Source organism: Kogia breviceps, chromosome 11 (assembly GCF_026419965.1).
Source record: "Kogia breviceps isolate mKogBre1 chromosome 11, mKogBre1 haplotype 1, whole genome shotgun sequence".
NCBI lineage: Eukaryota > Metazoa > Chordata > Mammalia > Artiodactyla > Physeteridae > Kogia > Kogia breviceps.
The window spans coordinates 7,847,704-7,867,715 of record NC_081320.1 but is presented as its reverse complement, the minus strand read 5'-3'; the positions used below and the strand labels follow the sequence as shown (position 1 = coordinate 7,867,715).

At 51.9% G+C, this 20,012-nt stretch overlaps 1 protein-coding gene across 5 annotated transcripts in view; it reads right to left on the bottom strand.

Annotated features, from left to right (window-relative positions):
• CRACDL (CRACD like) overlaps window positions 1–20,012 on the bottom strand; it is a 125,552-nt gene that overhangs the window by 87,438 nt on the left and 18,102 nt on the right. Inside the window, exon 1 of one of the 5 annotated variants that reach the window (XM_067007133.1) lies at window positions 17,941–18,184. The exons of the other annotated variants lie outside the window; for them this stretch is intronic. The gene's annotated coding sequence lies outside the window, so the exon portion shown is untranslated. Of the gene's footprint in view, window positions 1–17,940; window positions 18,185–20,012 lie in introns of those variants that run through there. 5 annotated transcript variants of the gene reach the window in all.

Here is a 20,012-nt window from a genome sequence, read left to right as displayed (position 1 = left end):
ACAGGGGCTCTGGTAGCAGCAAACCAAATTCATCATATGGGGTGCGCAGTAAATCAGCGCCTCTTGCTGAAATAGATTAGAGAACACTGCAGCCCTGAAGTTTCCGTTTGGTATAACTCTGCGGGGGGAAGTCATGTTTAACTCCTAAAGTAGGGATGCTCCATGTTAACCCCATGAAAAAAAGAAAAATTAACCTATAATCCCTCAAAAGCCTAACTTGGGAGATACAGTTAAGCCTTAGCTGTTGCTTTTCCTTACCATTCTCATAAAACTAAGAGAGGAGGGGCGCAGAGCAATCCCGCACTCAGCTCGCCGTAGACTTTTGAGCTACAAGGCAACTCGGGATGGCACGCTCACGGCACTGGGAACAGAGGTGCTGAACCCCCTGCCCTCGTGGGGAGGGGCGAGTTCCAGGCGATGCCCAAACCGTGGAGGCCACTGTGAGGGTTCCTTCAGGCAGCTTTCTTCCCTCACTGCGGCTTGCTGAGGTTCCATTAAAATCACAGCCCCCCAGGCTTTCATCATCAATGGGGTGGGTCAGGGGGCCCCAAAGCCGGCTGAGCAGCTGGGGAGGCTGATGTGGGATTTACTGTTTGTCACGTATCAGCCCGGAAAGGGTGAATCCGCACGTAACTGAACAAGAGTTGATTGCCTGAGGGGTTACATCCAGATACAAAGGCTATGGGATCCGCTGAAGGAAAACTCTCTGCTGGTCATTCGGCTGGCATGTAGAGTTTTACTGCTTTTTTTTCCACACCAAAAAAAGAAACAACAGTCAACAGTCAGGGCTCATTTAAAGGGCCATGAGCAAGTCAACGTGGTAGGCAAGACGGGGTGGGGAGGGGGGTGTCTGAGAGAGATCAGAGTCCTCACTTCCCTAAGGTCAGGGGGCAGAGAATATGTGCCCACAGTAAAAGCACCAGAGCATGGTGTCACCTGATGAGTGCCGACGTGGGACCAGGTGACAAACGTCACCACGTTTAGGAAAGGGGGGGGGGGTCCAGAATGGCCAGCCAGCCGTCCCGGCTCTCGGTCAGGCAAGGGCACACCTTGAGCCCTCTTACCCCGCCAGAGCGGGTGCACCCTGGGCCCAGGGCAACACGGCACGGAGCCTTAAAGGACGCGTGGACGGAGGCCTCGTGGCCTGCCACGGAGGACCAAAAAGGCCGAGGGCAACGGAAACACCGCCACCGTGCTCAGGGGACACGAGGGCAGCCCAGGCCCGTTCCCACGAGACCGGCTGTTGTTTTCTTAAGCAGAAGGATGCACCGATTTCTGCCGGAAAGGGTGTGATTTTTCCAAAAAGAGGAAGACAGAGACTGAAATCCAGAGAGGAGGCACGATGAACGGCTCCTCTGTGGTGACTACAAAGGCCCCAGTCAATTCCCGGCTGCCTGGCCTCCACAAGGCCGAGATGCTGGAAGCACCGCTCTGACAGCCCCAAGCTCGGCGGGAGGGGGGCCCTGTGGGCATGAGAGGTGGCAGCCCCTGAACATGACAGTCACCTGCTGCCACGGGAGCCAGCCCGCTCCGCCCGGATCCCAGTCCTAGCAAGAGGCCACTCGGCCACTCCTCCCCACACAGCCTGACGGTCCAGTGGCAAGAAGCGGCCAAGGGTCCATCGATGGCCACCAGGCAACACAGAGGGATGAGACAAGGTCACGTAACCTCAAGCCATTAATCCTTTCTTTCCCACTGACAAATATTTAATGAGCAACAAGGATTTACCATATAGCACAGGGAATTGCACCCCATCTGTTGTAATAACCCATAATGGGATACAACCTGCAAAATGCTGGACTGCTGAATACTCCACTCCTGACGCTAACACGATATTGTAAATAACTATACTTCAACTTAAAAAAATTTTTTAATATGTAATCAGCACCTAAAAACGACAAAAATCTACAGGACGAGGGTCCTCATATAACCTTGTAGTTTCGCGAGTGAGTCGGACAGACATGAGAAGTTACACGAGTCCACACGAGAAGGAAATCACATCCTTGAGGCAGAACGTGGGCAGGCGCCAAATGGACGGTCCAGAGGCTGCCAACACTCTGGGTTTGGAGGCCCGGGGAGGATGCTGGGATGCGGGGACCACAGCCAAGCTCTGAAGGGCAGGGAGGGAGGGGACGTCCAGGTGAAGGGACAGGGCGGGTGGCCTAGCAGGAGGGGATGCCCCCAAGCGCAGTGTAGCGGTAGCAAAGGCAAGGCGTCAGCTGACAGACTGGCCCGAACGGACTGGAGGGGAAAACGTGGCGAAGGAGGAAATGAGGGGAAAAAGGCTGAAAGGCTGGTGCTGCCTGATAATGGAGGGCCTGAGGGCGAGACCCCGGATGTGTGTTTGGGAAATCTCGGCCCAATGGGAGTCACAGGGAGGGACTAGAGGCTCCAGGTGTGGGTGCCCTGGTGGCCCCTGAGGCCAGAGCCAGGCTCCTAAACCTGCCCAGCAATGATTCCCCCAGTGGCCCCCCCCACCCCGCTCCCAGCTTTCCAAAGGGGGCTGAGGAACAGGAGAGAAAAAAGGCAGAGGTAGGACTCAGGGCCCGTCAACTGCGCAGGTGTACAGGGTGGGGACGGTGGGCTGCTTAATAAAGCAGAGGAGGGCAGGCCTCCCGAGAGAATCACACAGAGCCGTCCCATCCTGATCTGCGTCCCAAAACGATGTGAGGGCCCGAGCCCGGCCAGGGGGAGATCTGAGCCTCTTCCCAGAGCCTCATGGGGCAGAGCAACCCAGCCACAGGAAATAACCAGAGACGGCCTGGGTTCAGGGCCGGTGGTGCCCAGACAGCACCTCCTCATCTGAGAAGGAGCGGGTCCTCCAGCTCCACCTTCAGTGAGGGTGGCAGTCAGAGGGTGAATTAAGTTCCACCGGAAGGAAGACTGAGCCCCCCGCCTTCCTTAGGACAGGAAGTGATTCAACAAGTAAAGGGGGTAGGGACTTGCCTGGTGGTCCAGTGGGTAAGACTCCGTGCTCCCAATGTAGGGGGCCCAGCTTTGATCCCTGGTCAGGGAACGATATCCCGCATGCATTAACTAAGAAGTCTGCGTGCTGCAACTCCAAAAAAAAAAAAAACATCCCGCATGCCGCAACTAAGACCCGGTGCAGCCTAAGTAAATAAATAAATATTCAAACAAACAAATGAAGCGGTAAAGGGCAGGGGGAAGGGTGTTCAAAGCAAGGGGCTCCGCCACTTAGAGCAAGGTGATCTAGGGCAAGTCCTGTGACCCCTGGTGGCCTCTCTTCACTCCCTCATCTGTGAAATGGGACCATACCTCTTTGCAGGGCTGCTGAGAACTAAATGAAGCTATGCTGGCACAGGACCTGGCCAGGGAAAGGTTAATAAACAGTGACCGTTTGGGGCCTCATCAGGCCCTGGAGCCTCTGCTGCAGCGGGAAGGTGGCCAGCGCCATGCAAAAGGATTTCCAGTTTGGGTTCCCACAAGCGACAGGAAGCAGCCTTCCCACCAAAGGTCTGTCCGTCCCCAATGCTCGGGGAGCCCTGATCCTATATATACGGCACACAGGGAATGGGAGAAAGCACCATCCCAGGGCTCCCTCCCTCCTGAGCCCAGAGCCCTGGGGAGCACAGCAGACGTTCCAGGGGGACCAGCACAGGTGGCCTGGGGGTCCTGACATAGCACCAGCACCCCGGCGCAGGGGGCCACAGGCTGATGTCACATCCACTGAGCATCTCACCCGGGATGCTTATCTGTGTGATGGGACCACACATCAGACCACAGGGCCCCCAATCTGCAAGAAATCCTTCTGTCTCTACTTCAAGTCCTGAGTCACAGAAGAGACAGTCTAGCGGTGGGCCCCCTTGGGAAGCCGAGTGGGCACCCTTCCCTCTGTGCCCCTGGCCCTCGTGGAGACCGGTAGAGCCAGCACCCTGAATCCACCCTGAGTCCAGGTGGCCTGGAGCAGAGGCGCTCACTCCTGCCTCACCCACCCCAGGGCCTGCAGACCCAGTGCCAGGACAAAGGAGCAGTTAGTGCTGTGGCCGAGGGCACCTGGCCACCATCGGGCAGCTGAGGGACCAGCTTTCCCGAACCCGCCAAATGCCCACCTCGGGCCACGTCACTGTTCAGAATTCCCTGATTATAAATCCATTTTGTTTACCCCCCTATTTTTTAAAAAAATCCCATCTGGGAAAAAAATAAAGGAGTCCTCGGGCTTCACTGAGTCAAACAATTCCACCTGCGGGAAGAGGCCACAGCTCTGCAGGCACATGGACGAGAGACAAGTTTAAACCACTGCAAACACTTAAATCAAGGGACAGTTTTTCTTTTTTTCCTAAAGCAACAATATACCATGATGAAAAACATTTGCATTCTCATTAACTCCGAATGCTGAGAATGAGCTAAGGCTTCTTAACACGCCTCACCCTGCAGTTGTTCTGCAAGTGGATCTCAGTAGTAAGTTTTATTTCTGATACGTCACTGAGTTAGGAAAAATAAGTCCTTCCGGCATTATCCCTAGGCACACACACAGGTGTGCGGTCCTGAGATTAGAAATGCTGCTGCAACCATCAGTCCCGCTTTCCTAGCCCTCTGTCCACGTGGTGCTCACTTTGTCCGGTCTCTGGCGCCCGGAATGACATCTGCAAAACAGAGCCCCCGGAGCTGCCCTCATCCCGCTTCCAGCGATACCCTGAGCTCCTGGCAGCCTCGCGGTGGAGCCAGAGCCTCAAACCGGGTGAGCACGGGTAAAACAATCCCCGAGAGAGAGAGTTATACAAAGTGAGGGGCCGCCGAGAAGGCAGGTACCAAATGCAAAAGAGGATGAACTGATGCACCCGCTCCTTCACACGCACCCGCGTGAGTTCCTTTTAGCCCTGTCCTCGCTTAGGTCCCCCCTCATTCACGCTCTTCCTGGGAACGGTCCACGGGAAGCCGCCCCTGCATGATTACAGTATCACAGTCACCACACGCTGCTCTCTGTTCCACTCACTCCCCGTGGACATTTGTTCAACCCACACGGCCTCCTGGCAGGAGCCTCCTCCCGGAGAGCAATTTTTAAATTATTACTAGTTCCCCGACCAGGCATGGAACCTGTGCCCCCTGCAGCGGAAGCACGGAGTCAACCACCGGACCACCAGGGAAGTCCCCCGGATAGCACCTGACTTGGAGTTCAAGCCCAAGACCTGGGGCCTTGCCCCAGACGTGCCACCTACCACGGGAATAACCTTGGGAAACCCACAAGATCCTTTTCTGCCTGCCTCTTCATCTGGGAAGGTGGAGAAGGCATTTTTCTGGTCCATTTTGAGGATACAGTGGGATACGGCACATGGATGCCCAGCCTTTCATCTGCCGTGTTTACTGACACAAATTTCAATCAGAGCAGAAAAGGTCCACCTTTATTTCTCCCCACTGCCCCTCTCCCACAGCTCAAGGTGGCATATGTGACAAGAGTGGGGCCCCAGTGGACTTGCTCACACCCACAGGCCCCTCCAGGCCTCTCCTCCTTGCAAGGTGAAGCCGACCCACATTCCAGAACTCTCAGGAGGGTCTGTGGGACCCTCATTCCACCCCAGGGCCGGCAGGGCCCTTCCTGTGCCTTTTTACACACACAATGAAAACATCTGAGGCCTGACTGATGTCGGGCTGGCCCTGGTCTCTCTTCCCACAGATCCTGCCTCCAAAACAGACCTCGAAAATCTGGAGAGTTCTTTTCCTGCACCTGCTGCCTCACGTGCGTAGAACTGAAATAGCAGAACACGTATCCTCGTGAACACCAGACCCCAGGGGCAGCCTCGTCCACAAATGACCTCTAACTCTGCTAAAGGGCCTGATTCCCATCATGGGACGCACTGCAAAGGAACATGGGATTGAAATCCAGACTCCTGGCTTCAGTTTGTCTGCATGGCCGTAGGCAGGTAAGTGAATCTATCTCCCCATCCTATCCACTGTACCACCGGGCCCTGTGTCATCCGGTGTGGCAATGCCCAGGAAAGCACCCTGCAAATGATGGAGTGCCATGCGAACAAGAGGTGCCCTGCAGATGCACCCTGTCCTGCTTCAGGACTCCGCACGACATCACAATTTTGAACGGAAATGTTGCTTTCACAGTAAAATTACACAGGTTCTCAAAACAGATCAAGGTGAATTCAAGGGCCTACCGTACCAACCAATGTCATTTCAGTATGGTTCCCCCCAGGCCTTGTCCTTGTCAGCACTACATTTTGTTCTCGAGCACTCACAAAACAAATATTTACTGACTACCGTTAAGTTCCAGGCACGGTGGTAGGCGCTGCAGATTCAGCCGTGAACAACCACAAAAGACTGCGTCCTTGTTCTCATGTTCTAAGGGGGAGAGAAACAATAAACAAACAGGTATCCAATATGCGGTAGAGGTGAGGGCTTTAAAACCCAAAGCGCAGGGCTTCCCCGGTGGCACAGTGGTTGAGAGTCCGCCTGCCGATGCAGGGGACGTGGGTTCGTGTCCCGGTCCGGGAAGATCTCACATGCCGCGGAGCGGCTGGGCCCGTGAGCCATGGCAACGGGAGAGGCTACAATAGGGAGAGGCCCACGTACTGCAAAAAAAAAAAAAAAAAAAAAAAAAAAAACCAAAGCGCAGTAAAGGAAGTGCTATTTTATATCAGGTGATGGGAAGGCCTTCTCCGAGAAGCTGACAGTTGAGCGGAGACCTGAAGGAAGTGAGGGGGTGAGCCATGGGGATGTGGAGGGGAAGAGTCTTGCAGGCACCGGCGGGGGGGCCGGGGAGCAAACTCAAAGCAGAGGGATCAAGAGAGATCAGAGCCATGCTGGGTGCTGGGTGCTGGGTGGGGAGGAGGGTACACAGCAAGGAGGGCCTTGTAGCACATGGACAAGACGTTGAATTTTATTCTGAGGGAAGTAAAAAGCCATCGGCAGGTTCCAAGCAGAGGGCTGGCACAATATGACATACATTTAGGTTTCATTTTCCAATTAATCTTGCTAGTATACACAAATATCAATGTTTGCATATTCACCATGTATCCTATGACTTTGCTAAATTCACTTATTAGTTCTAGTAGCATCTGCATAGATTACTGAGAATTAGGTCTTCTGCAAACAAAGATAATTTCACTTCTTCCTTTCCATCCAACCTTCTTGCCTTTTATTTCTTCTTGCTCCCCTTTTGCACTGACTGGACTTCCAGGGCTGGGCTGTACGGTGTTGTAAGCAGGCTCCCTTGCCTTCTTCCTGATCGAGGGGCAGACATTCCATGTTTCACAGTTTAGAATGCCTTGAGCTGTGGGTTTCTGGAAGCTGTCCTTTAAGAGACTGTGGAATTTTCCTTCTGAGTTTGCTGAGAGTTTTTAATGATAAATAGGCTGTGAGACTTGTCAAAAGCTTTTTTTTTTTCTGCATCTAATAAACAGGTAATATTTCTTTTTTATTCAGGAATGTGGTGAATTACACTCATTGAGTTTCACATGGTAAACCAACCTTGCATTCCTGGGATAAACCCCATTCGGTCACGAGGTGTTACTCTTTTTAAATATTGCTGTAGTCAATGTGCTAGTATTTTGCTATATCTTGTGTGCTTATGCTCATGAGAAATACTGATCTGTAACTTCTTTTCCTTTTTCTAAATCGTGGTTATGCTGGTCTCATAAATTTGAGAAGTCTTTCCTCTTTCCTCTTCCTCTATGAAAGAATCTGTATAAGACTAGTGCTACCTCTTCCTTCAACGTTTCCTAAAATTCACCACTGTAGCCATTTGGCCTGGCGTTTTCTTTGCGGGCAAGTTTTAAATTACAAATTTTATTTTTTTAAAAACTAAAATTCAGGGCTATTCAGATTGTCACTTTCTTCTGGTGTTAATTTTGATAATTTGTGTCTTCCGAGGAATTTATGTCCATTTCATCTAATTTTTTTCTGAACTTATTGACATGAAGTAGTTCTTAATACTCCATTATTAACCTCTTAATATCTGTAAGATGTATACTAATAGGCCCTCTTTCATTTCTGATATTGGCAATTTGGTTCCCTCTTTTTTTCTTGAATGTTCTTCTTAGGAGTTTATCGATTTCATTCATCTTTTATAGAACCAACTTTTGTTTTTACTGGTTTTTCTCTATTTCTTGTCTGTATTCTTTCATTTACCCTCCTCTTCTCTTTTGTGATACTTTTTACTGTTACATGTATTAGAAACTCCTCAGTGAAACTGCTATTATTTTTGCTTTAAACCATCAATTGTCTTTTTTTCTTTTTAACATCTTTATTGGAATATAACTGCTTTACAATGTTGTGTTAGTTTCTGCTGAATAACAAAGTGAATCAGCTATACATATACATATATCCCCATATCCCCTCCCTCTTGTGTCTCCCTCCCACCGTCCCTATCCCACCCCTCTAGGTGGTCACAAGGCACCGAGCTGATCTCCCTGTGCTATGCAGCTGCTTCCCACTAGCTATCTAGTTTACATTTGATAGTGTATATATGTCAGTGCTACTCTCTCACTTCGTCCCAGCTTAGCCTTCCTCCTCTCCATGTCCATGTCCTCAAGTCCATTCTCTACGTCTGCGTCTTTATTCCTGTCCTGCCCCTAGGTTCTGCAGAACCCTTTCTTTTTTTAGATTCCATATATATGTGTTAGCATACGGTATTTATTTGTTTTTCTCTTTCTGACTTACTTCACTCTATATGACAGACTCTGGGTCCATCCAACTCATTACAAATAACTCAATTTCGTTTCTTTTTATGGCTGAGTAATATTCCATTGTATATATGTGCCACATCTTCTTTATCCATTCATCTGTCGATGGACACTTAGGTTGCTTCCATGTCCTGGCTATTGTAAATAGAGCTGCAATGAACATTTTGGTACATGACTCTTTTTGAATTATGGTTTTCTCAGGGTATATGCCCAGTAGTGGGATTGCTGGGTCACATGGTAGTTCTATTTTTAGTTTTTTAAGGAACCCCCATACTGTTCTCCATAGTGGCTGTATCAATTTACATTCCCACCAAGAGTGCAAGACGGTTCCCTTTTCTCCACAGCCTCTCCAGCATTTATTGTTTGTAGATTTTTTTGATGATGGCCATTCTGAAGGGTGTGCGGTGATACCTCATTGTGGTTTTGATTTGCTTTTCTCTAATAATTAGTGACGTTGAGCATCTTTTCGTGTGTTTGTTGGCAATCTGTATATCTTCTTTGGAGAAATGTCTATTTAGGTCTTCTGCCCATTTTTGGATTGGGTCGTTTGTTTTTTTGATATTGAGCTGCATGAGCTGCTTGTGTATTTTGGAGATTAATCCTTTGTCTGTTGCTTCTTTGGCAAATATTTTCTCCCATTCTGAGGGTTGTCTTTTCATCTTGTTTATGGTTTCCTTTGCTGTGCAAAAGCTTTGAAGTTTCATTAGGTCCCATTTGTTTATTTTTGTTTTTATTTCCATTTGTCTAGGAGGTGGGTCAAAAAGTATCTTTCTGTGATTTATGTCATAGAGTAAACCATCAATTGTCTTTTAAATAAATTTTAAACTGGGAAAACAAGTTCTTTTATATTTACCACATAGTTCCCATTTCTGGCACCTTTCATTCCTTTATATACATCTATATTCCATCTGGTGGCATTTCCCTCCAGGTTGAAGACTTTCCTTTAATGACTCCTGCATTGTAAGTCTGCAGGGAACAATTTTTCTCAACTGTTGTCAATCTGAAAATGTCTTTGTTTCACATTTATTTTTGAAAGATAATTTTTTTTCAGAACTTTGAAGTTGGCATTCCATGTCCTCTAGTTTGCATTGCTTTTGGTAAGAAGTCAACTGTATCCTTGTTTGTGTCACCCTATATGTAACACAGTTGACCCCTGAACAACATGGGGGTTCATCTGTGTAAAACTTAGAGTCAGCCTTCCATATCCATGGCTCCTCCGTATCCACAGATTCAACCAGTCATGGGCCATGTACGTAGTATTTACTATTAAAAAATATCAGTGTATAAATGGACCCACACAGTTCAAGCTCATGTTGTTTAAGGGTCAACTGTGTATCTTTTTTCTTCTGGCTACTTTTCATCTTTTTTTTTTTCAGCAATCTAATTTTGGTGAGCCTAGGTGTGGTTTTCTCTGGATTTACCCTGCTTGGGTTACTTGAAATTCTAAAATCTGTATGTTGAGATTTTTTTCATCAAATTTGAGGAAATTTCCTCAAATGTTTTTCTGCCCCAATCTTTCTCCTTCTAGAACTCCAATTACACATACGTTAGACTACTTGATATTATCTCTCACATGACATTGAGGCTCTGTTCATTTTTTTCAATTTTTGTTTTTATTCTGTTCTTCAGTTTGAATGGTTTCTATTGCTCTACCTTCACGTTTACTGATATTTTCTTCTATAGTGCCCAAACTGCTGTTGAATCATCTAGTGAATTTTTCATTTCAGATACTGTATTTTTCAGTTGTAGAATTTCTATTTGGTTGTTTCTTAAATTTCCATTTCTCTACTGAAATTCCTATCTGCTTGTTCATTGTGTTTCTATGGGTGTGTATCTAATGACCTTTTCCTCTTTGTTACTGGTCACACTGTTTACATGTCTAGTGATGTTTTTATTGTATGCTGGATATTGTAGATAACACTTTGTTTAAATAGTGTTGAGTTTTATTCTGGTAGACAGTTAGCTGACTGGCATATCATCCTGATCCTAATGAGGTTTGTTTTTAGGTCTTGTTATTGTGGGTTTAACGTGGTCCTTATTCCAGATTAAAGAAACCCTATTCCTAAGGTGTGGCCTTTCTGTGGCCCCAGTTGTTCAGTAAGTGTTCCTCACTCTGGCAGGTTAGAACTCTATGTCTCCCAGCACTGTGTGACCTCCAGAATCTTTGTTTAGCTCACTACTTGCTCCTTAGTCTTTGTTCTTTTCTGAGCCTCAAGGAGCCTTGTCCTGTGTAAACACAACTTAGTATTATGCAAGACGAGGCGACCACTCTGAAGATTTCAGAAACTCGTCTCCAGTACACTGTGCCCCACAAATTCCTGCTGCCTCAGCACCCCCAAATTCTGACCTCTGTTTCCTCTGTCTATCTCTCTGTTGGTCTCTGCTCCCCTGTGTCTTGGTTTTGAAGGCACTCCCCCACAGAAAGCCAGGATGGATGTGGAACTTGCCTCACACGCTTCCATTTGGATCACAGACCACTGAACGTTGTTCCATTCCCGAAAACAGTTGCTTCATATGTTTCGCCCAGTATCAAAATTGTTGGAAAAAGAGTAAATCCAATACTTACTATTCCACTATGGCTGGGATTGGAGGTCTGATTATATTCTGACTCTGGCTGCTGTATAGAAGAAACTACAAAATGAACTACCTACCCTAAGACCACATAAAAAAAGATGATGGAGTTTTTCTTGGAGCAGAAAATGCTAATGCTTTGACACCTGTTAAACACCTGTGCAAATCTGGCAAGGCATCACGAGTACAATGTACTTTCAGACTTTCAGATAAACCCATGGGAACATGACGCCAGTTCTCATCTCTGACACCAGGTAGAGAGCTGCAGTTTGGAAGGCTGGAATAAAAGGACCTCCTTCCATAGTTCTTCTGGTTGAGCTCAGCCACAGCCAGAGCAGGAGCTGGCAGTGCTCCCTCCCCATTCAAAGCTGTAACCAGTGGACTGACCAGCCATCTCATCTGGGAAACCAGCCACAAGGGCAGAGGAACCCAAGTGTGTGACCTGGGGAGCTCTGAGGTCACCCTCAAGTATTGGGTCTCATTTAGACAATTCCAAATCTTCAGCTGTGGGGCAGGAAACGGGTCACACGCTGTTACTCTTGCAAATGCAGGACCAAGTCAACCCTCCAACAACAGTTATCTTCTTAGCAAATGCCTGCCCCTCGCTACAAATGGGGATGTGGATCGGGGGGGAGGCCCGCAGTCTCCCCTGGCCACCCAGCTATATGATGCCACGGTTTCTCCCATCCACAGCCTGTGGACGGCTTGTCACGCAAACAGCTTGTCAGGGAACAGGAAGATTTTTATCAGCCCAAATAAAAACCCGAACTCAAACTCACCCTATCACTGTGAATGTCTATCAGGCAGATAAACACGTGAAGGAGCCGCCCCCTCCCTTCCCTGGTACAAGCTGCCATTTGCCCTGGACAACAGACCGAGGCTTGGGTGTCAAGTGGCTCACAGATCCAGTGACCTTCCCTCCATCCCCTCCACACCCTGGCACCGCTTCAGGAGAGCAGCAACATCCAGAATCCACTCGAGAAGTGGCCTGAACCTCACAATTTCCATTACAAGTCCATGTGTGCAGAAATGAATGTCATTTACACCTCACCTATCTTCTCTCAGCCTGGACTGAGTCTCTATTTGTAGAACCAGCCAGAAGAATCCTATAGGTTCAGAGGTCTACACAGAGGAAGCTCACTGCCCAAAACTTCCCTAACCCTATCTTTAAAAGCGTAATGCAGACGCTAATAGCAGGGGCTGGACAAAGATGTCCTGATTTTAAGCCTCACACAGGGAATCAGCATTTCAGAAACTCTGCTCCCTCAGAGACCCTGTGAGAACTCTCCGGCAAAGTTTCGTCAGAGATTGGCGGAGGGCTGTCAGGCAATTTCTGTGTAAGGTTTCTGCGCACGCCACGAAATTCATATTTTTCCAGAGCCCTAGACAGCAGTAGCAGATTCTTAAATTTCCCTTACAATATTCACATTAGATTCCCTGGGCTTCTCAAGGGGGGGGCTTTCTTGTTCATGAAGTTATTTTCTTTATTTGGTTCAATTCCCTGCTGATTTTACATGTAGCAGCTGTGTGATGTAATAGCTACCGCTCATAAGAAGAGGTGGGCAGGTATGGAAGAATTCCTATTAAATGTCTGAGAAAGCAGTCATGATTCTTAGATACAGGGGATCCCAGAGGAGGTTCAGAATGTTTCCATGCAATGTGGACCCGGGCAACTGTCATCAAACCACTGTTCAGGAAACCTGCGGATGCAAACGAAATGAGCTGTCAGGCTGCGTGACATGAGCAAACAGCAGCCATGCACGAGGAAGCCGCCTCCCTCCCGCATATTCCTGCTCTGACCTGCGAAGGCCCCTTGTAATCTGACGCCAGGCTGAGCCGGTTTCCCCCGGGGGAGCACGGACCTGGCACCGAACACTCCATCTGCTAGGGTGCCCCCAGCCACCTGGCCAGCTGCTCTTTTTCCTGCTTCCCTTTTGGTCAGAGGAATCCTGTTCCCAAGCCACCTGTAAACTCAACAGAGCCTGTCCCCAGGTCCAAAGCCCATCAGCGGGCACGGTGAAGGGGCAGCGATATGGCTGAGTGACAACGACAGCAAAAGGAGCGGGTATCAGGGCTCTGGCAGCTGTCAAAAGGGGTAACTGAACCCTGAAGGAGGAAAATGGCTGCATCTTGTGCAGGTTCTCAACCCTCCGGGCTTAATAAAACACCCTGCAGCAATAAGCCCGTCTTGTCATCGTGTCCTTTCTCCCTGGCATCACGAGGGGGGCAGGGGGGAATGCTGTTCCCTCCCCCACCAGCCTGGCATCACCTCCCACCTCGGCTCCAGCCCCTCCTGCGGCTGCTTCACCCGCTGGAGCAGATTTCAGAGACCTCTTGCCAACAGGCTGTGGGTCAGGACCAGTCTCGGGCAGGACACACCGCACAGCTTTTGTGAACAGCGCAGGGCAGCATTTTCTCTGAGGATGCATTCCGAGTAGCTCTTTGCTTCCCAAACCACTGCTCCGAGCACGCCCCAGAACCAGAGTCAGCTCTGGCTCACATGACAACCGTTCTCCCCAAACAAGGAGCAGCCTGGAAGCCAGACGGGTCAGGGTTAAGGTGTGCTTCCTTCCCACACCCACCCACTGCCAGAGCGTGGGCTTAGAGGCCGTCAGGCCTGGGCCCATTTACAGGGGGACCCCAGCAAGGGTCTGTCCCCAGTGCACACGTTTGATTTTCTGCAAAGTGCAGCTGATAACCGCGCCTACTCTCGGATCAACAGGGGGATTAAATCAGGTGAGACAGGTCGACTGTTCGGCTCAAGGGTGCATGCAATTACCTCTCAGACAAAAGGGCTGTTCAGGACTCAGGTTCCAGTGAGCTTGCTGGACGCAAAGAATCAGAAAAATCTAAGAAACCGTTGATCTTTCAGGAAAGGTTGAGAAGTCGTCTTCAACCCCACATGGCTGCCAGGAAGTGGAGGACACAGCAGTGTACGTCTGACCCCTCGGGCCTGAGGCAGGCTGGCCTCACAGTAGCTGTGGTCGCACAGGGCAGCTATGGGGCGAATATCACACCCATGTTGCTGGCCAGGCATTATAAACCTTGATTGGGATTAAAAAAAAGAAAAAAAAAAAATCTTCCCCAAATAATTTTTCCGACATTTAGCCTACTGCAAACGACTTCACTCTTCTCAGCTACCATGTTCTGGAAAATACAGAAGTTGTCCAAACTCTGGAACTATTCTCGCTCCAAGGTTCCCCAGGTCGGGGCTTGCCGATGGGGTCTTTACACCCGGAGCTCTGGGTGGGGCCGGGGGGAGGGGCTTGTCGCGAGGCCAGGCACCTGGGCCGGGTGCCGATCTGGGAGGCGGGAGACCCACAGGGCCTGTGCTTCTGCTGCCAACACAGGCACACCCCTAATGCTCCCTGGTACCGTGTCCCTCAAAGGGCCATGTTAATTCTGGCCCCGCCCACCTCGCAGTTAATGGTGGGCCCAAATAAGACTGCTGGGTGCAAGCTGTGTCTTGAAAAAAAAAAAAAAAACAGACGGTTCTATAGATGAGGAGGTTTCTCCAGACTATGGGACACTTGGCACAGATGCCCCCCGGCAGCCCACAAGCACTGACTGAGGGTCCTGGGCCTCCGTGGGCAGAGCACGAGGCCAGGCGCGGATGGACGAAGCTGACAGGATGCAGTCCCTGCTCTCAGACGCCCGCAGATGACAATCCTCCCCCTTCGTGCGCCAGCTCCAGGGGTGTTCAACGTCGTGCGGATGCCCAGATCGATGCCAGGGCCACAAGGGGAGGCACCTGCGGGAACGGGGGCCGCCGAGCCTCTGCGGGACAGGGTGCCGGCGGCCCGCTGTGGCCTCCTGAATCCAAGCACTGGGGCCCAAGGCAGGGCCGGCACTTCCAGGCGGAAATTACCTGCTAAGCCTCAAGGCTGGGCCACCCTGAAATCCTGTGGATGCTTTGTTTTCTTCCCCAAGCCGCTCAGTTCACAAGATTAAACCCACAGAAACCCCAAGCACGCCGACTGCTCTGCTCGCATGCGTCTCACATGGCAACAGGAAAACCGCAGAGGTGACAGTGGAAAAATGTTCTTTCGAGAACAATGCTGACACACACGTGCTTAACTGTTTTACTGTCCCAGCCGGCTGACTCATTTGGTGGTGACACAAGTGCCAGGCCCCTCCCCGCCCCTTGTTTGGCCCTCACTGACGGCGGTAGTGTTTCCTCTGGCGACAGCCACCAGCGTCCTGGACGACACACCCGTGCCCGGGACCGGGGAGAGCGGGAAAGGGGCAAGGGAGACCACAGCATTTTGCGACTGATTGAAATAGCCATGCTAACTGCTCATTCCTTTGAACAAAAAGGCAGTCTGCAAAAAGTAAAAGAACAGCAAATGGAGGAGGGGGCCGTGCTGTCGGGCGGTGGATGGCATGGGTACAGTGTGGCCCAGGTATGCTGCAGGCAGGTAAAGGCTCTGGGCTGAAGGTCAACAGCGAGCATGGTGATGCCCACTCCTGTCTGCCACCCGCTCCTCAGGGGTGACCTGGCCGTGCCCGCCCGGCCCCCGTCTGTCTCAGGCGCTGGGCTCACACCAGCTGGGCTTGCACAGATCTGCTGCTCGTCTGCTACGGGGCGTGTGCCAGGCACAGACAGGCTTGTCCCCCCTCCAGGCCCGTGATGGCTGCTGAGAGAGATTCCCCCCGCTCCCCCCGCTGCGGCTGGGGGCCGCCTGCCTCCCGCCCCCGACTGGCACGGGCGCCCCCTCCCCTCGGCAGCCCTGCTGAAGCAACTGAGCTAATTCCGGGCTCCCTGCCACCCGCACAAGCCCACGCGCACATGTTCTGACTCATTTCTCAGGCGCCTAGAAGCAGGGGCCAGGAGACAGGCCACAAGGCGCCCACGAGCACCCCATCAGCTCAGGGCCAGGGGTCCTCGGCCTGGCAGGGAGGCCTCTAAATCACTTCCACAAATCACACTGGTGGGGACGAGGCCCGACTTTGAACTCCACGGATGGATGTCTTGAGACGTCCAGCCATATGCTCGCGGTACACAACCCATGGAGTTAAAATCTGGAGTTAAAAATTAAACCCGTCTCACTGTTTACCATCGAGACCCGTTTGGCGTGTGGAAAATTCTCAGCCTATTGCCAACGTTCTCAAACCTAAAAGACATGAGATCAGAAAAGAAGGGAGAATTTACATCTAAAAGCTCAGTTCAACCTAATTCCAAAACCATTTCCTTGAACACCTATTTTGCGTTATTCTTCCACGTCCCCAGGACCTCAGGCAGAGCCTCCACCGTCAAGAAATCTCAGAGACAGGCTGTTTCTGCCCTTCGTGTAGCGGGGCTACGATACAGCGCGAGAGGGGAAGCAACACGGAACGGTTACTTCTGCGCAGGAGGTGAGGGAGGGGGAAGAGTGACCTGTGAGCAGCCCACGAGCAGTGAGGACACAGGCCTGCAGCCTCTGGGGATGTTTGGGGAACAGGGAGTTTCAAGGCTGGAACCTGTGGGCAGTGAGGGGAGGGCCAGGTGTCAGACGTGCTTAGATGCAAGGAATGCTGGTCAGACGTGGGGGGCCCGATGCCAAGCCCCTTAGTAACTACGGACCACGCCTCCCATCAGAGGGCAGGTCTGGGTATCCAGGAGTCACGGAGAGGAGCCCTCTCTGCAGCAGCAAAAGAAACAAACATCGTATAGTAACGCATGTATGTGGAAGCCAGAAAAATGGTACAGGTGAAGCTAGCTCCAGGGCAGGAATTGAGACGCAGACACAGAGAATGTAAGTGTGGACACAGCGGGGGGAAGGGGAGGGTGGGGTGAATTGGGAGATTGGATGTGACATGAATACACTACCCTGTGTAAAACAGCCAGCTAGTGGGAACCTGCTGTACAGCACAGGGAGCTCAGCTCGGTGCTCTGTGGTGACCTAGATGGGGGGGATGGGGGGATGGGCGGGAGGTCCAAGAGGGAGGGGATATATGTATACACATAGCTGATTCACTTCACTGTACAGCACAAACACAACACTGTAAAGCAATTACATGCCAATAAAATAAATGAATAAATAAAACTAAAATGAAATCTGTCTGACTCTTAAAAGAAAAGCAAAAAAGAAGGATCTTTTTTTTTGGTGCTAGGCGGGCCTCTCACTGTTGTGGCCTCTCCCGTTGCGACGGAGCACAGGCTCCGGACGAGCAGGCTCAGCGGCCATGGCTCACGGGCCCAGCCGCTCCACGGCACGTGGGATCCTCCCGGACCGGGGCATGAGCCCGTGTCCCCTGCATCGGCAGGCGGATTCTCAACCACTGCGCCACCAGGGAAGCCCCAAAAAGAAGGATCTTAACGAATGTATGAGGTCGGGCAAGTTACTTACACACTCTGAGCCTCTCGGTAATCAGAATAAACGTAACAAACCCTACTGCAGGGCTGTTTTCAGGAATAAATACGCTATGGGAAAGCGAAGTGCCTGCCTGTGGCCAGTGATCCTGCAGTGCCCAGGTATAATGTGGCAGGGAGAATAGTTTAGAGCCAGACAGGTTTGGGGGGAGGTGTCAAACTCCAACTCCACCGCTCAGAAGCAACAGGACCTGGGAGAAGTTACTCAAACTTCTGAGCTCCAGGCTCCTCCACAGGCATGGGGATATCAGGGCTCTATCATTAACAGGCTTAGAAAGCCGCTCTGTATGGCAGGCTTTATTACCATCTTGTCATTCCCCGCGACCCACTGAGCAGCGTGGGGATGGCGGGCTCGCCCGGGTGCCCCACCTGTGGTCAGAAGCCAGGAATCCAGGTCAGGAAACAGCCAGGGGGCAGGAGGCAAGAACCAACAAGCCCAGGGGCCTGCAGTCCTGGAATTCTTCCAACGGATCTTCCACTTGGGAAGTCATTCTCCTCCTCCGGCTCCTCCGGCAACACCCAGCCACCCAGCCAGTGCCAACAGCAGCCCGGACATTTACTCAAGGCGGCCTCGGAACCTCCACCCCAGGCAGAAAGCGTCCGAGAGCCAGGTTTCCAGAGGGACGGCCCCTCTCTGTGCTGGGCGTCGCACCCACGCGCACGTGGACGCCACCAGTGAAAACGCTCAGGAAAGGCGCACACAGGGACGGGGCTCCCAAGAAACCGGCAGGGTCCTGCCCACCCCTGATGCTAAGGACGGGCGGCCCCACTGGCACACACACCCCCGCCCCGGCCTGTCCCCAGGCGCTTCCCGGGCTCCAGCCCTGACGCAGCTCCTCCGCCACCGCTGCGGGACCACAGCAACTGAAAAGGTCCAGGTCTGAGCCCGCAGGCGCTTCCAGAAAACTGCGGGGCTGCTCCGGGCTCGCCCCTCCCGCGTCGGGTTACAGAGGCTGGGTGCCGTCTCCACCCCCACGGTAGCTCTCCGATTACACGGGCCGGACGCGGTCCAGGCAGACCTGCTGTTGGTTACCGTCCTCTTCCAAGGAGATTTTTTAAAAAACAGGAGTCGCGGGGTGGAGGTGGAGCCCTGTCTTGACCCCTCCTCCGCCTCCCGCCTCCCGCGGATCGGCTTCCTGAGCTCCCCAGTTCAGGGCCCTCGAACCACAGGCCCCCATCAACTCCGCTCAAACTGGAGGGTCCGCGGGGGAGGCGGGCTGCCCTGGGTGCACGCGCCCGCCCGGCAGTCAGCACTCCTGCGGGGGGTGGGGGGGGGAACACAGCCGCTTGCCCTTCCTCCCGGTTCCGTTCTTGACAGTCTCGTCCCTGGAATTTAGAGCCCTGAGAGGGAAGGAAGGAAGGATGAATCTTAGCCCTGGGCTGCTCCCAGGGCCGGGACGTCCCCAGCCCCTGGGGGCAGAGCGTCCGGCAGTCATCAGGTGCCCAGCGGGCAAAGGAGTGTGTGGTCCGGGGCAGGGGACCAGGCATCCGAGCATCAGTCGCGGGTCTCTGCCAGTGTGGGTGGCTTGGGTGAAGGAATTGGCATTGGGGCGCACAGGGTTGAGAAACAGGGGTTGGGGGCAGGGGGTCAGCCTGGATGGGAGTGTCCATTTCCTGGCCTGGCCCAGGGACTCGGTCTGGCCCCTAATCAAAGTGATAAGGAAAGACAGAAAAGGACATCACATGACAGGCCCTAGGGGACTCAGGCTCAGGGACAAGGGGGTACAGAGTGTGGGAGAGGGGCTGCCCCTGGCTGCCCCCTTTCTGCATGGAAGCTGGTGTGGCTAAGTCCTTCCTTTGGGCCCAGGAGTGCCCGGGAGGCCAGAGCAGAATATCACCGTGGACTCCTTCCTGAGCACACGGGAAGCTCCTCCCAGGGCCTGCAGAGATGAGCCGGGCAGTGAATGAACAGGGCAGGGGCATGCCGACACCTGTTGCTGTGACCACAGGGACCAGGGATGCTTGAGGACTGGGGAGAACACGACTGTGTGGAGTCCTGCAGCACCTGCCTAGGTTTGAGCTAATCCAGGCCATGGCGTGAAAGTCACCTGAGAGCAGAGAGGGAGGGCTCTCAGCTCGGTGCACATGAAGGACAGGAGCAGCAGGGGGACGGGGCAGGGCCTGCACTGGGCAGGTGAAGAGGGGAACCGCTCTGCTCAGAGGGGCCTGCCAGGCAGGGAAAGAGCTGTCCGCTGGGCACGGGCACTGGGCACGGCGGCCCGTCACGGATGGGCAGCAGCACAGCCGGGTTTGTGTGACAAGTGATAGTTATACATTCACGCCTATCTGTGACAAGAGGTCAAGGTCTTTTTTTTTTTTTTAAGATTTTTTTGATGTGGACCATTTTTAAAGTCTTTATTGAATTTGATACAATACTGCTTCTGTTTTACATGTTGGTTTTTTGGCTGCAAGGCATGTGGGATCTTAGCTCCCCAACCAGG